Source organism: Amyelois transitella, chromosome 12 (assembly GCF_032362555.1).
Source record: "Amyelois transitella isolate CPQ chromosome 12, ilAmyTran1.1, whole genome shotgun sequence".
NCBI lineage: Eukaryota > Metazoa > Arthropoda > Insecta > Lepidoptera > Pyralidae > Amyelois > Amyelois transitella.
The window spans coordinates 2,160,923-2,184,578 of NC_083515.1; the positions used below are offsets into that span (position 1 = coordinate 2,160,923).

Genomic DNA, 23,656 nt, shown 5'->3' on the forward strand with positions numbered 1-23,656 from the left:
GATTTGTTAGCAGCAAAAGCTAACTTAAGAATGCAAGAGGTTATAGATGAAGATGTGAATGAAGCACGTAAGGAATATAAGAAAATGAAAGATTTGGTTAAGAAAGCTGTGATTAGAAAGAAAGAAGAGTATAAAGAGGATTTTGATAAAAGGCTATCAGAAGACTTTCAGTCAAATCTGAAAGTATTCTGGAAATCCGTAAGGTCAGCCCGAGGAAATACTATAACCAGAGAGCTGACTAGGATCAGATGCCAGGATGGTAGCGTTGTGAAAGGAGAAGAATGTGTACTAAAGATATGGAAGGACTATTTTGAAAGTTTATTTGAAAAAAAGGAAGGAAATAAGAAAGATTTCTGCTATAGCGAAGAAAAAGAGAATGAGATGGAAGGCGAAATTGAAATGTTCGAAATTGTGGAAGCACTTAAGAGTATGAAAGCGGGAAAGGCTGCTGGGTGTGATAGAGTGTCGGTCGAGATGCTTAAAGCAGGAAAAGGCGTAGTAGCTAGTCAGTTGTACTGCCTTTTCAATTTGTGTTGGAGAAGCGGCCGAGTACCAAAAGATTGGTGTAAGGCTGTTATCGTGCCACTTTACAAAGGAAAAGGGTCACAGCTGGACTGCAAAAATTATCGTGGTATAAGCCTGCTTAGCGTCGTCGGCAAATTGTATGCTAAGGTATTGATTAATAGAGTCAGGAATGAAACTGATGACAAAATATGGGATGCTCAAGCGGGATTTCGAAAGGGAATGGGATGTACTGATCAGGTCTTTTCCTTGCGGTGCATAGCCGAAAAGTTTTTGGCCAAGAGTCAAAAAGTCTATTGCACATTCGTAGATCTGGAAAAGGCCTATGACAGAGTTGAGAGGAATGAATTGTGGTCAGCACTTTCTATGCATGGGGTGAGCAGTCTCTTAATACGAGCACTGAAATCCTTATATGAGGATTCGAGTGCTTGTGTCAGGATAAACGGAGCGCACACTGAGTGGTTTAAGATTGAGAAAGGCGTTAGGCAAGGATGTGTTGCGTCACCGTGGCTGTTCAACCTATTTATGGATAGCTGTTTGACAGATTTGAAAGAGTCTAAAAGTGGATTAAGGATGAATGAGTTACTCGTCAAATGTCTGCTCTATGCCGACGATCAGGTTATACTGGCGTCATCAGCGGAGGAGTTACAGGAGATGGTAAACTGTATGCATGAAGCTTTAAAAGAGAAAGGAATGAAAGTGAACGTAAGTAAAACTAAAACACTGGTTTTTGAAATGGAGAAAGAAATGACAGCATGTAATATTTTGATTGGAGGAGAAAAAGTGGAGCAAGTGAAAGAGTTTGTATATCTAGGATCAAAGTTTACATCAGATGGCAAGTATGATAGTGATATTGAAAGGAGAGTGAACGCGGGGAACATGGTGAATGGAGCTTTGCATGCCTTTATGAGCAGTCAGAAACTATCCAAAAAGGCTCGACTGGCTGTGCACAGGGGCGTGTTGGTCCCGACATTAATGTATGGGATTGAAAGTTGGGTATGGCAAAAGAAGCATGAAAGCAGAATAAATGCAGTGGAAATGAGAGCGTTAAGGAGTATGATGGGTGTGAAATTGAGTGACAGGATAAGGAACAGCGTGATAAGGGAATGTTGTGATGTGAAAGAAGATGTAGTTACAGGAATAGAAAAGGGTATGTTAAGATGGTTCGGTCATGTGGAGAGGATGAATGAAAGCAGGTTGACTAAGCAGATATACAAGGAGAGTGTGGAGGGAAAGGTCGGAGTGGGAAGACCTAGACGAACGTATCTTGATCAAATTAAGGACGTCCTGGTAAAGGGTCAGGTCAAAAGTACCCGAAACCGCCGAGCTTGTATGAAGAGAGTTATGAATGTGGACGAAGCGAAAGAAGTATGCAGAGATCGTGGCAAGTGGAAAGAGGTAGTCTCTGCCTACCCCTCCGGGAAAGAGGCGTGATTTTATGTATGTATGTATGTATGTTTAAGAAGCAGTTATATAAATATGATGATTATAAAGACCAAACGAAACTGTCGGAAAGCAGACCCAAAGTGAAGATTCAATTATACTAACAATGGTTAAAAAAAAAAGAAAAAAAATGAATCCCATCTTCCAAATGCAAATAAACATAACAAGACAAAACAAAAGGGACTTAGCCAAGCTTCCAGCTGCGTTATAGCATCAACTGCAGACATGTCACGCCATTCTGTGCCATAGACAATAACATTCATTTGAATGTGGCCAATGTAACTGACGCACGAGGCAGAGGAGCGGTTTGTTTCTGACGTTCTTGACGCATGTCTGCCTCGCGTGGAAGGGTTCACTTTTACTTGGAATACCCGTGGAGAACGAGGGCAATTGAGCGTGTTTATTGCCAGATTGCGATAGAATAGAAATTGACTTCTACTCAGTTATTTCGGTAAAGTCTGCTAAATTCCTCTGAAGAAGTTCAGTTGTCTTAATCATTGTGATTATTGACAAAACGGTTCACATGGTATTTAAACATAACAGATTGTTTAAAAATGTATTGTTAATTTACATACTGGCCGCTTACAGAAATGTTATAATTTTACGTTCGAAAAAGTACGATCGTCAATTGTTAATTTTGACAACAATGATTTAAGACGAATTGAAGTTAGGATTATTTTTATGTTTTAAGTTTTTTATTATAGTTCTTTTCATTTTTACTAACACACAGTATTTTATTTTACATCTCGGCTAATTATCTAAACACAGAGTATCTAAAAATACGTTAGTAGAAATGATAATTTTGGTAAAAGAAAAAGAATTATACCTTTCTTTTTCTTTTACTAAAATTATCATAGCAGCATTGAAATAATTATCAACAAAAATCTCTGAAGAAAATGGAATCGGCACAACATCACTTGCATACCCTTTTTTTATTAAGTTTTGGATTCTACCAGTTTTTTTTAATACGAAACATTTAAACTAGTACTTCAGAATACGTCTAAATGGCAGCTTTGTCTGTACTACAAATACATGATTGAAACCAGAAATCTGTTATATTCGTAAATTTTATCGTCCAATGTACTTGTACACGGACGTACTGAAAACGTTGCAGATTAAAGCATTGTATCCCACACAATTGCAAGTCTTTTATACCGTAAGGCTACTGAGGATATCTTATTAAGGGGTATAATGGCCGTGGACGACATTCATCACTATTGTTACAAGGACGGTATTGTGGCTAAAATTGCTAGATGTGAGCTTCTTACATTTTATACTCTAAGCTCCAATAATAATAGATTATTTCTTAATTGGTAATTCACGAAAAACAATAATAAAAAGTAAATAGCATGAAAAGGAAATTTTTCCGGAAAATATAGCGAATAAAATGTAGACACTGTAAATGATGAAGTCTTAAAGCTCTGTGATGGCATTGATTTAATGGTTACGTAAACCACTAAGTACTTTATTAAATAACAATAGAGCATAGATTACAACGACCTGATAAGGGAACAGAAAAAAAATTGACAATCAAATCAACAAAATTATTACTGCACTTCTTGAGATAGCAAAATAACTTGCACCAAATCGAATCCATTCCTATATGAATATGAATGCACTTATCTACCTTCCCTCTCAGCTGAAGTTCCAACCGGCATTAGCTGTAAGTTTGTAAGACAGGAAAATAAATGTGCACTCACATATCGAGACATCGCCGCAATACGATTACCGTGATTGCTTTCCGCGATTCTCGGGTCGCGTGGAGGAATAAGATTTTCCATGCTGCGAGTAGACTTATGATTAAAAGTTTTGTGTCTTGCTTGGTAGTTGAAAGTTGATGAGAAGTTCAAGGATTGCTCATATTTATTCTCGAAAACTAAAGTGCCATAACATTACATTACATTTTATTATCAATAAAGTACATATTATGTAAATGTTTAATTTGCTAATTTAGGCAAAAAGAAATATCTTACTAAATTTGTACAAAAGAAGCAGATCAGTAAAAGGAAAATATTGTAAATGTACTTGCATTTAAAAAAAATGTTATATAGGGCTAAGTACAAGGTCTTTGTTTTCGTAATGCTAACACATTTAATTGTAAGACCTTGTACTAATACAAAAATAAATAAAATAATAAAATCAGCCCAATAATGGATAACAATGTAAGAAATAAGTACTTAACTTGCAGAACGTCTTTCTTTAAAGAATTATGCGATACAAATCGAAAAGAAATTGAAGTATAATTAAATGAAAGCGATTTGTAACCGACGAATGAATTGCAGCTGGCTCTTGGAAGTCTGCACGAGAGAAATACCTAATGTTCCAAGAAAGTGGTTACCGAGACCGGAGATCTAAATGACGCCATTTTGTGGAAAAATATTTAAGACTTGGTAAATCGTGTAACATTTACCAAAATGAGGTGACTTCGGATCGGAAGAAGCGTGAAGAAAAGCTAGTTTCATTTTAAGACAATAACTTCGTGTAAAAAAGTTATAATTTAAAAGTAACTACATGACTTGAAAATTAAAGACTTGGTAATTTTTTCAACGGTATTGAAATAACCACGAGTATTAAAGCCTGCCATTGCTATGGGCCCTGACTCAGCGCGGCCGGCCCGTTTTATGAGTTTCAAGAAACGCTCCGCTCCCTTACCTTAGCAACTTGATAACAAAGCGCTTTTAACATAACGTTTCTTTTCATTCAACGGCTGCAATATTCCCATAGAACGACACGCTGTGCTGCAGACTTGGTGCTTCAGCGCTTATCGTTGCGTGGCTCACAACAGCACTCTGCTTTCACGGGTTCCGTCGGCATTATGCCTCTAATGTCACTTAATTTGCCGTCTAGGGCTCCCCACGTGAATGCAGCCTACAAGAGCAGGTTTAATATAAAAATTTGCTCGCTTTCCTCTGATGCGAGATTTAACGTTAAACTGTTGCCTCTTTTGAGAGTAAGCGCGTAGAAGTAATGGGATTATGAAATCGGTAGTTATGGTTTCGCGGGCAAAGTCGAAAAGGAAATTAAATTACGCAAGTTACGTAGATGTTTTTATTTTGGGGATTCCGCTGGCGTTGGCTTTGAGCTTTGTAGGCGTAGGCGATCATTTCGAAATTCGGATGGGTGTAAAACATGAACATGAATAATGAATTAAAGTTACTTATTCTATCTTGGATAAGAATATTTTCAAGTCAATGTAAAACGAAAACTAATATGTGAACGGTGAAAAAAAATTTAAGGGCCACAGAAACGTTCACTAGAGCAAAATGGTCTCATTAATGATCTCGACAATGGCTAAGCTTGGTCAGCAACTCGCATTAACCGAATTCCTGGTAATAGTGCTATACGCCGAACAGTCGACCAAGCAGATTCCGTTCGTTATTATAAATTACGAAATAAACCCCGAGTACAGTTACTCTTATTATATGTTTAGGTTGAGTACAACTCAGCACAGTAATATAATAACTAGATTCAGGTGACGATTGTAATTTCTTTTTTCAATAAACAATATTAATAATGAATATCTTGATGTTTTATGAAACTGACTATCCCAAATTGATTTTTATAACTTATATACTAATTATATACTTGATCTTTGTTTGGTCGCTATGCTAATTATGTCTTAGGAAAAGTTGTTACCCGGTTAAACTTGCAATGAATAATACAATTTTATCTTTAATGTTAAAAAAAAACAATAGCTTTCATTAAGTTTTACACCTATGCCCAAAAAGTTAAGCCTTACCTGTAAACTTAGCTGAATGGTGCCGAAAATGAGGACAAAATCATCCTGAAACAAAGAGATAATATTTATAAGAAAATTTGCAATTGTTCTAAATTTATAATTAAATGGTTTTCAATTAACGTTCATTGGAACTTTAAAGTACTGGTTTACTACTTTGTATTAAAGCTACAAAATATAAAGCAATAAACATTATTACTTATTAAACTTATATTTGATTTGATAGTGATAAGATTTACAAAATTCTTTCATCGTAAAACTAATTTCAAAACTAGCACAGTTATTTTGAACAGAAGATGAGCCCAAAGAACCTACAGTATGAAAATAAAACCCAAGAGTTTATTTGCCGTTGCATCAAGCAAATGATGACAATCAGGTATCAGACGAGGCGGTTTGTTTGCAGAGTGCTCTAGCGAGCTCCTTCAACGTGGATTAAAACACCACAATCATTTTATATTACTATTCTTGCTTTAACATCTATGGGGTATATACCGTATATATATACATACTAAATTTTTAAATTTGGCCGTCTTCTCTGATGAAATATCCTAATTGATTCGAGAAGTATGTAGGTACTACACTCAGTTTTTGCATTTTTTCAGGTAACTACGGGTTAAGCTCAGAAATTTATACTAACGGCAACGTTCAAATTAAATGTTTGTTTTCCCAACATTTTCACGACCAAGAATTTTACGGTCACTGATAAAAAAAACATAATCTTGTTTTGACAGAAAACGATCATTAATATATCAAGGTCGATAACCATATCCTTATACGGGATGAACATACAAGAAACATCAAATATTTGCGACATATCCTTTATCAGACATGGACATGCAGCGAGAAGCGGCGCCGGCGCCGGTGGGCCGCGTCGTCGCCCGCGTGGGCTGAACGCAGCCAAAGCAAAAAGCCGCTCGCACTACGGCATTCCACCTCCCGAACCGGTCCGCTCAACTCAATGGACGCCGATCTAAACTCTAGATCCAGCAAAACAACACTCTAATACTAACAACATTAAGACCAATTCAGATTTCGATGATTTAAAGGTGCAACAGATGCGAGAAAATTATAATCATATTACCCCGGAGTAACTACACAAAAAGTTGAATGATGGCGAACAGCATAAAATATCAAATGAAGTTGAATTTTATGACGTATCAAATGATGGATGTGACGGCAGTATTGGAAATGAAAGGGAAACTAGGGCAAAAACTCGGCGGAGTCGACAGCGACTGACAGTACGAGATTGACTGATGTGTAGAGTACATATTTATAGAATCAATTGCTTACATTCTCAGAGATGATAACTAGAAAAGTAAAGAGGGAATGTTATACCAGTACCAGGAAATGGATAATGATAACGCAACGGATCATTGATTATTCTCAAAATGCAGTTAAGTTTCGTATAACGAAAGCTAAACAAGGAGAATACACAATACTTCAATTAGGGCGAGCCGAGGGGCAAACATTCGGGTCGGGTCGCCACAAAGGGTCGGAGACGTAGGTAGGCGGCACGGGACTATTTCTCGGAATCGGTTCGGACTTGGACTCCTGCGCATAATGCTGTCGCGAGTAAGATGTGCTTTGGCTGTGTTCAATATCGAAATACCTTCTAAATTCAAAATCACAATCAAATGTAGAAAAGTTAATCTATCAAAGGTTTAATTTAATCAAAATATATTTTGTAATAACTTTTATACATTTTAAAAATAAGTATATTATGAAGGTAGTTTTATAACAAGTAAAAGGAGATGATCCAATGTAATTTAAAATAAGTTAAGACGTGGTCATACATTTCTATTTATATTAACAAAAATTTCTACTTGTGTTATACTCGATCTTAGTTAACTCTTATCATATCTAGGTGCGAACATTCAACCTGTTTATTTTATTTTATTTTTTTGAAACTTAAGTGGTAGAAATCTGAATGATCCAGTGATTAAAAAAAGGTTCAGTCAAAAAGTGGTAACAGATAAGAAACTTGTGTTATACTCGATCTTAATAAAATCTTATCATAATGCCAACATTCAACCTGTTTTTTTTTTAGGTAATGGCCTAGCAACCTGTCACTATTTGAATCTCAATCTGTTGGCATTTCAGTCTTTTCAAGACTGTTGACTCTGTATACGCCTTAAAGGGAAAATACGTAATTGTATGTATGTATACGTAGCTGCGAAACATCAAGGAACAAAATGTGAATGCAAAATTTAAGCTTTTTGTGTTGAGAAATGAAAGTTTTAAAGTTGGAAGTCGTTTTTGAGGCTTCCTCAAAACTTCGGGAAACCTAACAGGAGCTCTTTCATCTCTTGGGTAATATTATTTTTAAACCACTCTGATTTTTATCTTTGAACATTAAAGTTTTAGTAAGTATTTTGTGAAAATGGTTAATAACGATGCGTTATATTTGAATTATATTGGAATAAATGAGGATGTGGTGATCATAATTGAAAAGAGTATGTTGAGATGGTTTGGATATTTCAAGAGAATGGATGAGGACAGACAATGGGAGACAGGCGTGATGGTATGTATGTATGTTTGTTATATTAAAATCCATACTACTGTTATAAATGCGAAAGTGTATTTGTTTGTTTGTTCGTAAAAACTTTATTGCACATTAAAATAAATTTTCCGTACGGAGTGAGACAGGTACTTTTCACGCGGGCAAAAGCTAGTATGGTATTAATAAGGTTGATTTGATTATGTTTAAGTAAACTTCCAGCAGACCAGACGGCTTTGCATGGTGTCCTTTGATAAAAGTCCTGTATATATTAGTATAAACAAATAACATCAAAATCGGTTCCGTGGTTTAAAAGAAGAAAGCCTATTCTTTTAAAGCACGCAATTCATACAATTTATATAACATGTATTATAAATGCGGAAGCAAGTTTATAATTATGATTGTTACCTCTTTTTGGTAACGCTAATGAAACTATCGATGATAACACAAACCCATCCAATTTAAAAAAATAAACTCTTAAATATTTTAAACCTAAAGTTTAATGGAACTAAAGGCCATATTGATATTATCTTACCTACTAAAACCAATCGTAGTTCCTCTTGATAGCTTTGATTAAAGGGATAAAACTTTCAAAGCTTAAGTGTGCCATTGCTACTAAGCACGTAATATGTAGGCCGTACACACATGCTCATGGGATTAAAGTTACCCTACAGTTAACCCGTGTAAGTGTAGCAGCCTTGCGGGAGTTGAAAGTTGATAGGACATTCCGTATTAATTAACTAAATACTCGTACGTCTGGCAAAGCGGAGCGAGCGGCAGAAACAGTCGCGACTGGCGACTTGCGAGTTGTCACTCGAGTGTCAATAAGACAGCGAGACACGGCAGATTTAAGTGTGGGGCCGGGGGCGACGGGCGGCGCCACCCCAGTGTGTGGTTTCCTTTTGATGTCATCTTCGCGCAAACTTTGCTACGGATCGGCTTTGAGATAGAGAGACGGAGAGTGACTAATTTGGCCCAGCATTTGATCTCGAGAACTCCGATGGCAGCGTCCCGCTCGCACCCGCCTCCCGGCCCGCCGCCGCCGGGAAGCTCTTTGCAAAATTTTGCTTTGATCGCAAAGTTAAATTATATGGGAATTGAGCATTAAATGGATACACATGTGAGGTACATGCGAGCGCGTGATGAGAGCCGTCGCTCGGACGAACGGGTGATACGAGCGAAGGAAATAAAAGCGGGACGTTTGACGATTACGAAGACTTACATAAATAATGAGCAAGGAGTCACTTCCAAAGTTATACATTTGTAAGAGCGGCGCTTGTATTTAACTCCGCCTAATTTGCCGCGAGTACGCAGTACCTTTGAGAGCTCCGTTTTTACTAGTTTACGAAACAGATATTTGCGCCCGCCTTTCCTTTGATACGGCACTTTGTGGAGCATTTTACACGAGTTTCTTTTGAGGCCATTCAGACGGTGAGTAACGAAAGGCTGTCTTTGATAAACACGTGCGAGGACTCTTCAGTACTTATTAGGGGTGCTCTCTTTGAAAGTGCTTCTTGTGAAATCTATTTGAAACGTTCACAATCTCAAAGCGGCTCCGATGAAAGGTGCGCTAATTAAACTGTGTCTAATAAAATTATGTGAAAAATTGAATCTACGAGTGTTTTGTTCACGACTGAAGCTCTGTGAAATTAGATTACTTTGTCGATTCTCTTAGTTTTACTCAAACGGATATAAGTACCATCGTTCTGATGTTAATTAAGCCGGGGCTAGTTATACAGTACTAAATCAATCTTGGGACAAGTTTAGATGTATAAAGTCTTGAAACCCCGGCTTCCAAGAGCTATTAGTAGGTTATTAATGTTGGGTCACACACTCCTGTGAGTCAAAGACGACTCTGCAAAGTGGCGCCTTTGTGAGCGCCTCCACCGCCTTCGCCGCGGGAAACTCCGTGTGTTTCAACTCGCTCTTCGCGACAAACTCTTTGTCTTGTGATGCCTTTACAATGCACCGCTTTTCTAATAGCGCCGCCGTTTAAATAGTAAACAAAATCACGCCAAAGACTAATTTCGTTCCTAGACTCAATAGATGCATTTCATCAAGTAGGTACGCGTTAAATTACAATTTTCCTTTTTGACTAATTGAATAAGAAGTAACGTTATAAATATTATTATAGATCTCGCGAGGGATCCCTATGGCAAACAACAACATGTAAGCATCAAAGAGTGGCATATAATGATACTCGGTTTTCTTATATCGATGACCTGTTTGAGATCAAAGGCGATTGATGGACTTTGATGTTTAAATGTAAAAAGACTCATACTGGTGTCCTTGTGATGGAAATTCGAGGAATGGGTTGTGTGCTTTAGTTAGCGGAGACTTTGTGTCGGGCTCTTAACACGACGGACTTAGGACAAAGGACGGGCGAGCCATACATCTGATGAAAAACTAACGAGCGTGCGAGCGCGTCCACTCGCATAATCTATTTGTTAATTATGAACAGTATTATAAGGAACTTCATTATGTAACTATTAAAGGAAGAAGTTAGTTTTAACGTAATGTGAAGAGTTATAATGTACCTACATTATATCAAATTTAATCAAACTTTTATCTACCTACGCTAAAAGACATAATATGTTTCTTTATTGTTTATGTATTAAATTTTATTTCAATTTGTTTTATTTTTAATTTCACAAGAAGTGCTATAGATTAGTTTTAATTTCAAAACTGTTTTATCTTCAAATAATACACGGCCCAATTAATTGACGGTGCCATTAAACAATAATAAAGTTTAAAGCACGGTGAGTGAGAATATTAAAGCGGCCGGGCCGGGAACATTGTCAAAGAGCGCAAACTACAAAGGGAAACAATATAATCTTAAAAAATTTAAGCTCTTCTAAGAAACACTCGAAATCAAAGAGACACCTAATTTATAAATCGCAATTATACCGGTAGTCGGACGGCAGTGGGGAAAAAAATTACGGCCAACAGATTACAAACACTAAATTTAATTACAAAGCGAACTCGAATACAACAAATTGGAGAGGATAAACGCGACAAAGTAAAAGAGAAAACACACCGAAAGGAAACTCGGAGCATTGATATAAACGAAATTTAAATTAAGTACAAAGGGAAAGAAGATGAAAAAAAAATCCTTTCATTGAAAGCTCTCATCCCGAGTCAGGGGCGGGCTACATCAAAGACACCTTTCTATCCTTATCTGTGGAAACCGAGTTTGGAAATTAGCACAGATCCTTTCCTCGGAGCCTGGCTCAAAGACGCCGCGTGCGCACCCTTTCAGCTTTTAACATTACGCTTTCATGAGACTGTTTTTGTATAATTTGTCGGACATAATGTAGCTAATGACATATTTTGGTGAACTTTTCAGCATTGCGTCGCTTAATTCAAAGCTCGCCTGCACAAATATCGAAAGAGCAGAATAAACACGTACATAACACATTTTTTAATATCTGGGAAAGTGCATCGTTTTTTTTTTTTCGATATATTGCCACCTATCAAATCATGGACGTTGTGTGTATAGAACTTTTAGAAGATAGCTTCTTTAAAATAAGAAATAAAAAATAAGAAGAGTTCCAAGTTTCTTTAAGGAAAATAATGTAAATCTTGTTGTGTAACAATGTGAATTTTGTTGAGAAAACAGCTGTTAATCCAAATTTGTTGAAAGTGGTGAATACTTGCATGCATACATACATATGGTCACGTCTATATCCATTGCGGGGTAGACAGAGCCAACAGTCTTGAAAAGACTGAATAGCCATGTTCAGCTATTTGGCTTAATGATAGAATTGAGATTCAAATAGTGACAGGTTGCTAGCCCATCGCCAAAAATAGCATAAAATGTAGGTACTCGTATTCAGAATACAAGAAGAAAAAGATCCAGAAGCCCACTTCTGGCCTATTTACTGGTATGTCCGGTAATGAGGCGACCCGCTCCGGGCCACTCTACGATGCAATACATTTAAAATTCTCTATGCTAATTCAGAGATTTCTATAAAAGTAACATTTGAATTTCAATTGAATAAAATTTGTTCGGTCGCGTATAATTATGTCCATTAAACATATTATCTAAGGGTAAAACTGTACACCTTTTTCTATTTGCGTGAAGTCATATATTATTATATATTTGTTTACCAATTGATTGTACACAAAAACACGAAGGAACTTTCAACACAAGAAACAATAGTACTTATAAAGGTAATACTTTTTGTTACTGATAATTTTTACAAATTATGTAAGATGTAAGGTTTGGTGGTGTAAATTTAAGTTTTTTTTTACTTGTATATGTCGTAAAAGGCGACTTAGGGATATGCTTATAAACTTTGGGTTCTTTTTTTGGGCGATGGGCTAGCAACCTGTCACTATTTGATTCTCAATTCTATCATTAAGCCACACAACTGTATGTGGTCTAATAAGTCTTTTTAAGACGTTGGCTCTGTCTACCCCGCAAGGGATATAGACGTGACTATATGTATGTACGTATCATTAATCTATAGGTGAACGTGGCCTTACAATGCAACGTTGCCTAGCCTTACGTGGTAAAACAATCTTTTCAAGACTGCTGTCTCTGTCTACCCCCTAAGGGATAAAGACGTGATTATGTTTATGTGTGTAGTGTAGGTGTTTGTTTTTTTTTCGATTTATATTTTAAAAAAAGTAAATTCTCATCTTTTCAAACTTTCAATAAAAACTTTGAACTCTTGGGAGCATTTCCGAGCGCGTTGATGTCTTTTCTTTATGCGTTTGTCCGTGCGTGCGTTGAATGTTATATTATTAAAAGTTAATAAATATACTAGCTACCCGCCCCGGCTTCGCACGGGTAGCAATTATACATATAAACCTTTATATTATAATAACTGTATCTATTAAAAAAAATACTGCATCAAAATCCGTCGTGCAGTTTTAAAGATCTAAACATACATACAGAAGGACATGAATATAAATAAAAGATAGCGCTGAAAGGATTTCGTTATATTTTTTCTGACGTAACGGATTCTGAGAAAACATTTCTGAAAATTCCCACGGGAGTCTTACGATAATTATGAATAACAATAAGCAAAAACAACTTTTCCGCACAATACACGAAGTGTTTATTGTGCGGTATTTGACGACTTACTGCAGCATTAAATATTGTTAAGCAATTAAGAGGTATACTTACTATTACATTTATTAAAACAAATAACAAAAGAAACAAAAAATTAACACAACACGTGCATAGCAAATAAAACATTACTATACTGTAAAGAACACGAGAATAAACGCGGTGTTGTTGAAACAATAATATTGAAACAATAGCGCATTCAAAACAATAAAAAATTAAAATAAGGGCTCTACATATTCTAACAAAAACTTGCCCATACCACCAACGAGACGGCCCTCGTCAAAGGACCTTTGTTAATCAGCAAACACCAGCCTTGGTAACAGTTTTTAAATACCTGAGTTTTTGGTTTAAAATCCAATCTTATCGCAATCCAATCAACACAAGAATTTAACACACGTATACAGATTATATAGACACAGATATTTTAAATTAGACAAGATTAAACTAACACTACTACATGAATTTAATTCAAATAGCAAAGTTTCGATACTTTTAAAGACACTCGCGAAGTCGGAAATCGCGCCGCGGAAAATCTTTAGCGAAACGAGAACACCCGTCGCCACGACCGCCGAGTAGCAACTGACAGTTGCCGGCATGCGCACGCCGCACGTGGTCTTAAAAGTGGGAGGGGCCAAGCGAATCCCAGCTCTCTGATTGGCCGAGCAAGCCCTTTGATCAGCCGCCGACGACTAACTACATCGCTCTTCGCCGTAATCTCGGTAGTAACGTCCTTTTAAAACAGGTAATTTTATTACAAAAATGTGGATACTTTTTATGGTCAGTCGAGCAAACGCGGAACCATCTGCCAAAGGACCCCTAGATTCGGCCGGATAATATTTTTGGTGTGCAGTCCCCTGAATGCAATCTCGATAATACGCCGTCGGGTCAGTTACGCAGTCACACAGTCAAAGCCTCAAAGGATAAAGTACTTTTTTTTTGAGTTGCTAAAGCGTTTTTAATGCGTCAAAGAAGAGCTATCTGCGCTCGCTATCGCAGTCAGTTCGCTATGAGCATTCAATTAAAATAGTTGCATTTCATTTGATTGAGCGTCTCCACGGATGCTTGCCGTGTTGATGAGTTTTGTGTAACTGCTGGAAACTTTGTTTTTTCTTTTGCCGTTTCCAGATCTTTCAACTTCTAATTAACGGTTATTAATTAACATCAATGTTGTGATGTACCTGTATACGTGTATAAGTTTTGACAATTTTTAAGCGATATGAAGTATCCTATAATTATGAATAAAAATTTTGAAAACTATCAAAATAATCATTGTCTCGTCATATAAGAAGAAACCAGTCAAAACGAAGGAAGCCAGTCGAAAGTGACAGTAGTTTCAAGGTGTTTGATGGTGGACCAGTCAACAATCCCAGTCACTATAATTTGACCAAAGGTTAAGTGAAACATTGCTCTTTACCAATTTTTCTATCAACATTAAAGCAATCCTAAAGACGGGTATGATATCTATACTAATATTATAAAGCTGAGGAATTTGTTTGTTTGAATGCGCTTATCTCAGGAACTACTGGTTCGAATTGAAAAATTATTTTTGTGTTGAATAGACCATTTATCGAGGAAGGCTGTATAAAATCACGCTGCAACTTTTAGGAGCGAAGAAGTAATGGAAAACGTGAAAAAAAAAACGGGGAAAATTATTGAAGGCTTAAATGATGCCAATAACTATTCCACACGGACGAAGTCACGGGCACAGCTAGTGAAATATAAAAACCAAAAATAATTTCACTGAGTAAATTACAATCTAGTGTAATAAAGCCACGAAAGCTACAGCAAACAGCGCTCACAAACTTTCATCGAGTAAGCATACGATAGTCTCATAAAGAGCCTACGGCCACAGGCATCCGCGCTGCGGTGTCGCATCGCAATACTCTCGAACTCCATCGTTCTGATATTAATAAACCGGCGCGTGCAGCCGCCGGCGCCGGCCCGTCTGCGCCTGCATTATTACTCGCCCGCACACTAGCACACATCACCCACACACGCCCGCCGCACATATAATGTCAAAGGGTGAACCCGCCGCCTCACAAAGCGTAAGTGCAACCACTAAAAGCCAATCCTAAGTTTTATTGATACACATTGTATTGCGACAAAGTCTCCGTCGACGCGGCCCCACTCACCCCACGCCGCGCACAAAGACAATATCGCGACGTCAAAGGAGCGGCGTCCCGTGGCCGGGTGGCGCCGCCCCTCGCCCGCGCCCGTGCCGCCTAAAGGAAATGAAAAATTAAATTGTCAACACATTTAATATCTGCGAAAACGTGCACGGCGTCGCCTTTGAACGTGTCTCCTTTGCGGAACCTCCGCGGCTCCGGCTTTAAGTATTAAAATTTCAGTCCTAAAATTGAAATTCTGTTTAAGTTTAATTAGACGTCGCTGGAAGTTCGAAGTCGCATTAGATCAGTAGCGCTAATGAGGCTCGCGGTGAGCACACGTCACAGGTGCGAGCCGGGGGATTCCCCACACCGCGGCCGCCCCCTCGCGTTTGATCGGTGCCGCAGCTTTGACAATTATTAAAATTTGCCTCGTACCTCTCGGGCCTCATCTTTTTCCGTCGCCTCGATTACGCCACGGGTTTGTCTCATTAGGGCTTTTGTATGGTATCGCGGCTCCCCTTTGATGTGAGACAGGGCGCGGGCGGCCGCGGTCCACCTGCACTTTTATTGTTCCCGCTTTGCCTCAAATTTGCACGCTCCACTTTGAGTTGTCTCTTTGCGATTAGACCGTCCCTAGAGCTTTGACCATTCAAACGAAGATATCACGTCATGTCAAAGGTTAACTTCATGCAGAATATCTGGAAATACTGCAAACGGTACTAAAAATGGGTAAAAATGTCCATTCATAAAGTTTAGCTGTTAACAAGGGAACATCGACAGGATTGTCGCCGGAACAGGGAGGGTTTCACTACACTAGTTGTGTTGTGAACACTCAACACCCCTTTATTACTTCTGTGCTTTGTGAGCGCGCCGACATCAAACATATGACTCGAATTAAAACTTTATACAACGACAGTTTGGCGCTCGAACGCTGTTCATGTTTTGGTGCCCAACGTGGAACTTTTTGCAAAAACATAGTTTCTGAGCTAAAACTGTTTCCAAATCCGTGCAGTATGTCGATATTAAACACTTGAAGTACCCCAATGACATGTACCAAACAACAAAGTGGGTACAAAGATTCTAGACGAGTTATCACAAGGCTGCCATAATAAGAGAACAACGCAAAGACGTTTTAAATAAAGCTCTGCAAAGGAGGAGCAAGATAAAAAGGGAATTTGCGCGTTTGTATTAGAGGTAAAGCAAAACATAGCGACATCGTGCAGATAACATTCTGAGATCAAACGGAGGATTTTTAAACTCCTTGCCACAGAAAAATAAGTAATTGGCATGAAGAGAGCATCGGAATAACGTCGGAAATTTATATTGACTTAATCCTTCCTTTGTCAGGGAGTCAATAATTGTGGCTCATAACAAGCATCGGGGGTAATTAAAATTCTCATTACACGGAAATGGAATGATGAAGTTAATATTTTTGTATAGTTATTTATTAAACTTTAACCCTATTGTTATTTAAGTAATAAGAACATCTTTTAAAGAGATCCAATTATTTTAATGTATTGAGATTTTCGCGTAAGAAATGGGTTGAATCCTACATACATACATATAGTCAAGTCTATATTCCATTTTGGATAGACAAAGCCAGTCTCTAAAAGCCTGAAAGGTCACGTTCAGCTATATAGCTTTATGATAGAATTAAGATTCAATTCAAATATTGACAGATTGATAGCCCATCGCCTTCATGAAGAATCTCAAATTGATAAGCCTTTCATTTACTCGTCTTTAACAACATCCATGGAATAGATATGAAGTGGTTATATCCTAAAGTGCCCGAAACCCGGCACAAATGAAACCTAACTTATAATAAAATCATCTCACTTATTACCTACACGTTTCATACAAACAGTCATTTGAATGCAATTGATAAGAAACTGCATAGTGTAACCCTTGCCTTGTCCGGCCCGCTCGCCCGAGTCGAACTTAGCGCGCGGGGCGTGAGGAGACAAACCTCTTTGTTGTGCCGAACACAGCCCGTAGCCTTTCATCTTCCGGCGTCCTTCAGCCCAACTGTCAAACGGCAGGGCTACTACTACCTGTTCTGTGCTATTTTTATGGATTAAACTTAATTGTCCGGAAAGGGATTATTTTTGGTTCATTGATTACTTTATTTTATTTAACGCGTCTACTGCAGTCAAAAATATTTATTTTTGTGTATTTATTTTTTGCGGGAAATGATGTTTATGCAAAAGTCTAAGGTATGCTACAGCATATCTTATGATACCTCGTAACATTAAAATCTGTATGTCATACTAATTCAAATTATTACGGGTTATGCTTGATGGAATGGGTGAATTTTTTTATTGTAGTAGCCTACTTAGGTATTTCAATTTAATTATAATTATGTTTCTTATTAAAAACATAAAATAAACAAATTAAGCCCGTAAGCAACCCTAGAGTAAGTGCATTCCGTTTGATGTAAAAGAGTATCCTTCAGGCGAGACGGTTTTCTTATTATCAACTTGTCCGTGAATTTAATGTAAATATCGCTTACTTTCTGATCATATATGCTCAGAAAGTAACAATGCATGTATTGCGGATGACGATGATAATAAAACAACACAAAAGAGTCACCAAATTAATATCACATTTAAGAGCCATTTCAAATTTTTCAATGGCGCAGTATTTATTTCAAATGACTGCCCTCATTTGAAATAAATATTGTCTAGTAACTTAATGTAGAACATTTATAATTTTCATCTTTGTTTTAGATAAAATGATGTTTCAATTGAGAGCAGCACTGCGCCGTTGAAAAATGTGAAATGGCTTTTAAGAAAATGTAACAGAAACTCCTGTGAAAAATGTACAGTACCTACATAAAATAACGCTGATAAAAACTTTTCACCTTAAATTTTTAAAATACTCTGTTGATTTGTTAAGCTGCATGTCTTGAAACCTCAGCCTCCTGAAACGGCTTGTGTCGCAAAGAAACGTCATAAATAATAAGTGGAAGTTGGTCTACGTGGGAAGCGCTGCAAACTATGAACTTGCTTGAATGTCAACTTGAATACTTAGAACTTTCTCTTTGACGGTAATTTTAAAAGTATTCCAGAAGTTTCATATTAGATATTATTGTAGTATAATAAAATTGATTAAAGTTATCTTTTGTTTGCACACTTTTTTATCGAAAGAAATATAACGATTGAAGTAAATGATTCTTTGCAGACAGCTGCTAAATCTAGATGAATATATTATTCGTAGCTTGATGTAGATTATCGAACAATAAAATATATATTTTAAAATTTTATAATCATGACCAGATGTAATTTATCTTGGATTGTGAGCTCGCGGACTTCGCTTTTCTATAAAGAGTACTTACCTGCATTATGATCTATTTATTTGTACATCAAGGAAAAACACAACCAGAACTTAGAATAAGGTGGAACTTTGTCCTTGTACAAAATACTGCTTATTTTTAAAGAAAATTTTTCCTTCATACCTGCCTACGTAGAATTCAGGATTCGCGCGTGTTATCAAATGGTTTTGGCAGCAAAAAACATAAATTTTATCGAGTTACTTTTGTATATTACATCTAGATAAGACGCTCGCTTTATTGAATCTAACATTTTTATTCGTAATGCGAATAAAATATTAAATGGCTACAGCACAATGCAATCTAGTGCTGCCGTCTCGCGCATTATGCAGATTGCGGGCGCCGCGCCGTCTCACGCCGTCGACGTGCCCAAACCGAATTTATCGCGGCCCGCACATTGCCTATTCAATCCGCGGTAACATCTGCCGAGAAAAATGCGGAAGATGGCGAGCTGAGATTTTGCTGGTTTGAGTACTGTCGCGTACAATTTTCGAACTTAAGTGACATAGAAATCCTCTAACTTATTTGGTTTCGAAACGTTCCATATTTAAGTCCGGCTAGAAGAGAATATTTTTTTAATAAATGTAAAGTGAAAATTTGCAAATAAACCTTTTCTATTCTCAACGCAAGATCAGATGTTTCGGATGATGGCATAAATTAAACTCACTAATTGTACGATATTTACTAAGACTGTGAATTTAGTTTGAATCTAGACTAGATTGTTTTTGATTGGTAGTGGAAGAATTTTACAAAAACCAGAACCGCATGTCTCTATTCCTAGCCTCACTCGATCGCCGAAAATTGCGCGATCGCTGAATTTATTTAGCAAGGGAATCAGCTCAGCCCGCCCAAATTACTATTCCAATCGAGACTGCTTCGGAGACCTCGCTTGGGAGACGATCGCAGGACTTATTTCTTCAATTTAAATATTTCGACGAAATGGAAAGCTCCTCAAAGAGTTAAGAATAGAATACCTGCTGTATACATTTCGGAAAAATAATTACTGGATTTCTTTAAGGGAGGTCGGTCATCGTCTGTAACGTGACTGCGCATCATTTGTTGCATATACACAAAATACCGCTAGTTGTGTGAGAGGTCGGTCAAGCAACGATTGTTTATGAGGTTCGCTGAATTGTTTCCATCTTATACACTTGATGGGAAATTTTACCAAAATGATTATTTATTTCTAAAGGTCATTTGCTTTTTATTATGAACCTAATTTATCTTTACAAATTAAATTTAATCTCCACCTTTAATTTCTTTGTCTCGCAGATTCTCGGTCCAACTCGTATATTAATTTAACTTAGAACCTAGTCAACAGTTTACTATTTTATAGACATTTAAATGTCTCTTATTTAAAACAACGGAACAATCATATCTGAGTGCACAATCATTCCAAATTACTATTTCAATCTTGGTCTGAACAGCCCTCCTTGCAGGAGACGAGACTTACTTATCGGGCTTCGGTATTTGTGATGGATTGCTCGGAAAATGTAAAATTATGTTATCTTTCTAGGCGGTACAGGTAATTGTGTTGTTTTTATGCCAAATTGCACTTTTCGTATATTTCCTCAACCTCAGTATCGAGTAATTTATTCCATGTAACATTGTGTCGGAAATAAGTACATTAAAAATCTTTATTATGAAAGGTTATATCAAGTTTATATTGCACGATTTTGTATGTTAAATGTATTTGTTTTGGAATAACTTTTGTGTTGATAATGAATGAACAATAAACACTTCATTAAAAACTCAAGTGATGATGTTTTTTTATTTGTTTGAAATTCCATACTTTCGACATAGTTGTTTTACCTCTTTTTCATGTCCAGTTTTCCAAGATCGTGTGCTGAAGCAATATTGTAACTGATAGTCACTATTATCTTACAATTCAATTGTTGAACTATAAAAACCAGGGGATTTCAATCTCAGTGGCACATTGAATGATGTCATCTAGATATTATCAAAGTTCAGGTGGACGCGATGAGACGAAACTAATACAACTTTGCCGAACCGGTAGCTACGCAGCGGGGGCGGACAGGACTGCCTTATTGATTGCATATTGACTTTAGCTTCGAGATTAGTACTCGTATTGTATTATGTTCACTACATCTCAATTTGAGATTTCAAGTCTTGCAGTAGGGAATCAATGGTAGATTCTATTTCGGTACCTTCTACCATATCCACGTCCACATCTAGAGTATCCAACATTTTCCATAAGGAATGCCAGATTAAAAAATCTCCACGCGGAAAAGGTAAACATATCGGTGTGAAATGGATGTAAGTAGCATGCGAAATGCGATGATGTTAAGTTGCAATGACAATAAGAAAAGAAATATCAACGTCCTAAATGCAAAAATAAATTCATAATATCCCAGTATTTTGTAGTACCAGAAAGCCACTTTTAACTCGGTTCGCTCCCAATATATAATAGATAAAACATCTTTCAAGTGGTAATAATACAAATAATCAAATGTTATTGGTAGACAAACAAAGGGCAACCTGGCACTTCCTCGTTTCGCAGACAAGAGTCAAAGGGCTCACTTAACCTTAGCGAAACTCAATAACTTTCACTTTAAATAATAAATTCTCCTTTGAACTGCCGACGCCGACTGCTTTGAGGTATTTCATTGGATTATTTCGGGATATTAATTACACTCTTAAACGAAATATGGAGATATTCGAGTGTGTGTTTAGAATAGTTTAGTGACAATAACATTTTATCATCTAGTAGCCATTTTTTTATGTGACCTTTATATTTAATAACTACCTGTATTTCATTTCCAAAAATTTCCAGGCATTTATTATGTTTATCGCATTGAGGAAAGCTTCATTATGTAGGTATGATATATGGTATTTTATGATATCAAAACAGCGGTCGAATTGAGAACCTTAGCCTTTTTTGAAGTCTGTTAAAACATATGCCATGAGGCATATTGCTATCATATTGCATCACTTTATTTACACTTTCCATACATATTCTGTATTTTTATCTGTATTTGTATTTTAAATGAATCGTCATAACTTTGCCAAATCACTGCGGAATCACGGAATTTACATAGTATCCAACGGACGGCCATCTTGAGAGCCAACGACTAGTCTAATTTTCGGAGTAATCTCGCTATCAGTAGTAATTACTAGCATACGCCGGAAGGTGTAGAGTAGGCTGCAGTTTGACTGTTTGAGTAATGTCATAATACGACACGACGGCGGGCGCTCACAAAGCTCGCCACAATATTTATCGGCGGCTGTATCAATGCGGCACAAAGCGACGCCGGAAGCCCACCTCGGCGCCGCCGCGACTATCAGCCTGGCGCAAGGTAAAAGACGAAGAGATCAGTCTGCTTTACTTCACTTTAATTCCAAAACAGCTTTAGAAGTAATCTTTGGGTGTTCTTAAAGTGAACTTCTTTGTCCACACCGGAATATTTAAACAGCAGATTACGATGATTAAATGAAGGTCATTAATGTTACTCAACTGAGACTGAGAGGAAAAAATAATGCTCCTTTTCAGGTGACAAGTGATAAAGTTCCAAAAGGTATTGGAATTGATGAATCGGTTCGTCAACATAGGTTAAAATGCGTTCGTGTTAATATCGCCCGGATATTTCAATTTAGACCACTCGCTTATCTGGCCCATTGTTGACTGCCTCTATCGCTGGATTCCTTTTTATACGGGGCCTTTGACGCCACTCTTTGTTTGCCAGAAGATCAGAACGAGGCGCTGCAGCAATCGATGCGTGACAACCACTCCGCGATTGTAATAGTTGCGAGCCTCTCGCATTTCCCAACCCATTGTAAGAAACCCTCCTATTTTTTTTATTTCTATATTTTATATCACCCGCGGTTTTCCAGTAAAGCTAAATGTATACTCTTATGTGCGTTTTCAGTTTTGTGGTTTATATCCAAATATTCTGGCGTGAGATTAACCTACATATGTATTCTACAATGCTAATTGTAATGAAAAGTTCTGCTGATTAGCCCAACCGATCGTTAATACTAAGAATTTAGAAATGAGATCTTAAAAACCCGCTATTTACTTTATGTTCTTAGCTGTTCAGTTGAGCTGAGAATACAGAGTTTTCTGAAATGTCTACTAAAAAGCAAGATCTTCCTGCTTGATGCAATTTTGTAGATCGTCTAATGTCTCTAATTAATTCGTTGTTGGATTACATGTAAAAGCGGGATACATAATCCAACCAATAAACCTAAAAATACCGGAGCACATAGGATAATATTTTCAACTACATACAATATTCCAGCGTTTTTGCAGCTTCCACGAATCCCCTTTGATTACAGTTCTATATTTCATAACGCTTTCATTCATTCAGGCATTAATTTAACGTTACTTTGATAAAATATGGAATTTATTTTCGATATTACTTAAAGATGCATTATGAGAACGCAACGTCCATAAAAGAAAAATATTACAAATTTTTCTAGAATCACCAACTTTTCATAGAACGGACGATATTTCATGGAATGTTTCTATTTCGTCATTTAATATTATTTATTAATACATACATATAGTCATGTCTATATCCCATGCGGGGAAGACAGAGCCAACAGTCCTAAAGAGACTGACAGGCCACGTTCAGCTGTATGGCTTCATGATGGAATTGATATTATAGTGACAGGTTGGTAGCCCATCGCCTAAAATAAGAATCCCAAGTTTATAAGCCTATCTCTTTGTCGCCTCTTACGACATCCACGGGAAATGAGATGTAGTGGTCCTATACTTTTTATATTGGTGCCAGGAAGCACACGGCACATTTTTTTTTTAATAACCCATTATAATATGCAAAATTTTAACTGTTACTATAGTTTCTGAAACCCAACAGTTTAAGAGCAAATGGCTCGGGTCCAGCGTTTTAACATCATCAGCGAAGTTTAGTCGGTATTTCAGCGCATTTCCTCTGACAATGCAATTTTGTTAATTCTATCGCGG

General features: G+C 37.1%; 1 protein-coding gene across 3 annotated transcripts in view; it reads right to left on the reverse strand.

Annotated features, from left to right (window-relative positions):
- Positions 1 to 23,656, reverse strand: part of LOC106142613 (axin) — a 67,386-nt gene that overhangs the window by 31,808 nt on the left and 11,922 nt on the right. For all 3 annotated transcript variants that reach the window (XM_060946850.1, XM_013344438.2, XM_013344437.2), the window contains exon 2: positions 5,705 to 5,749. The gene's annotated coding sequence lies outside the window, so the exon portion shown is untranslated. The remainder of the gene's footprint in view (positions 1 to 5,704; positions 5,750 to 23,656) is intronic.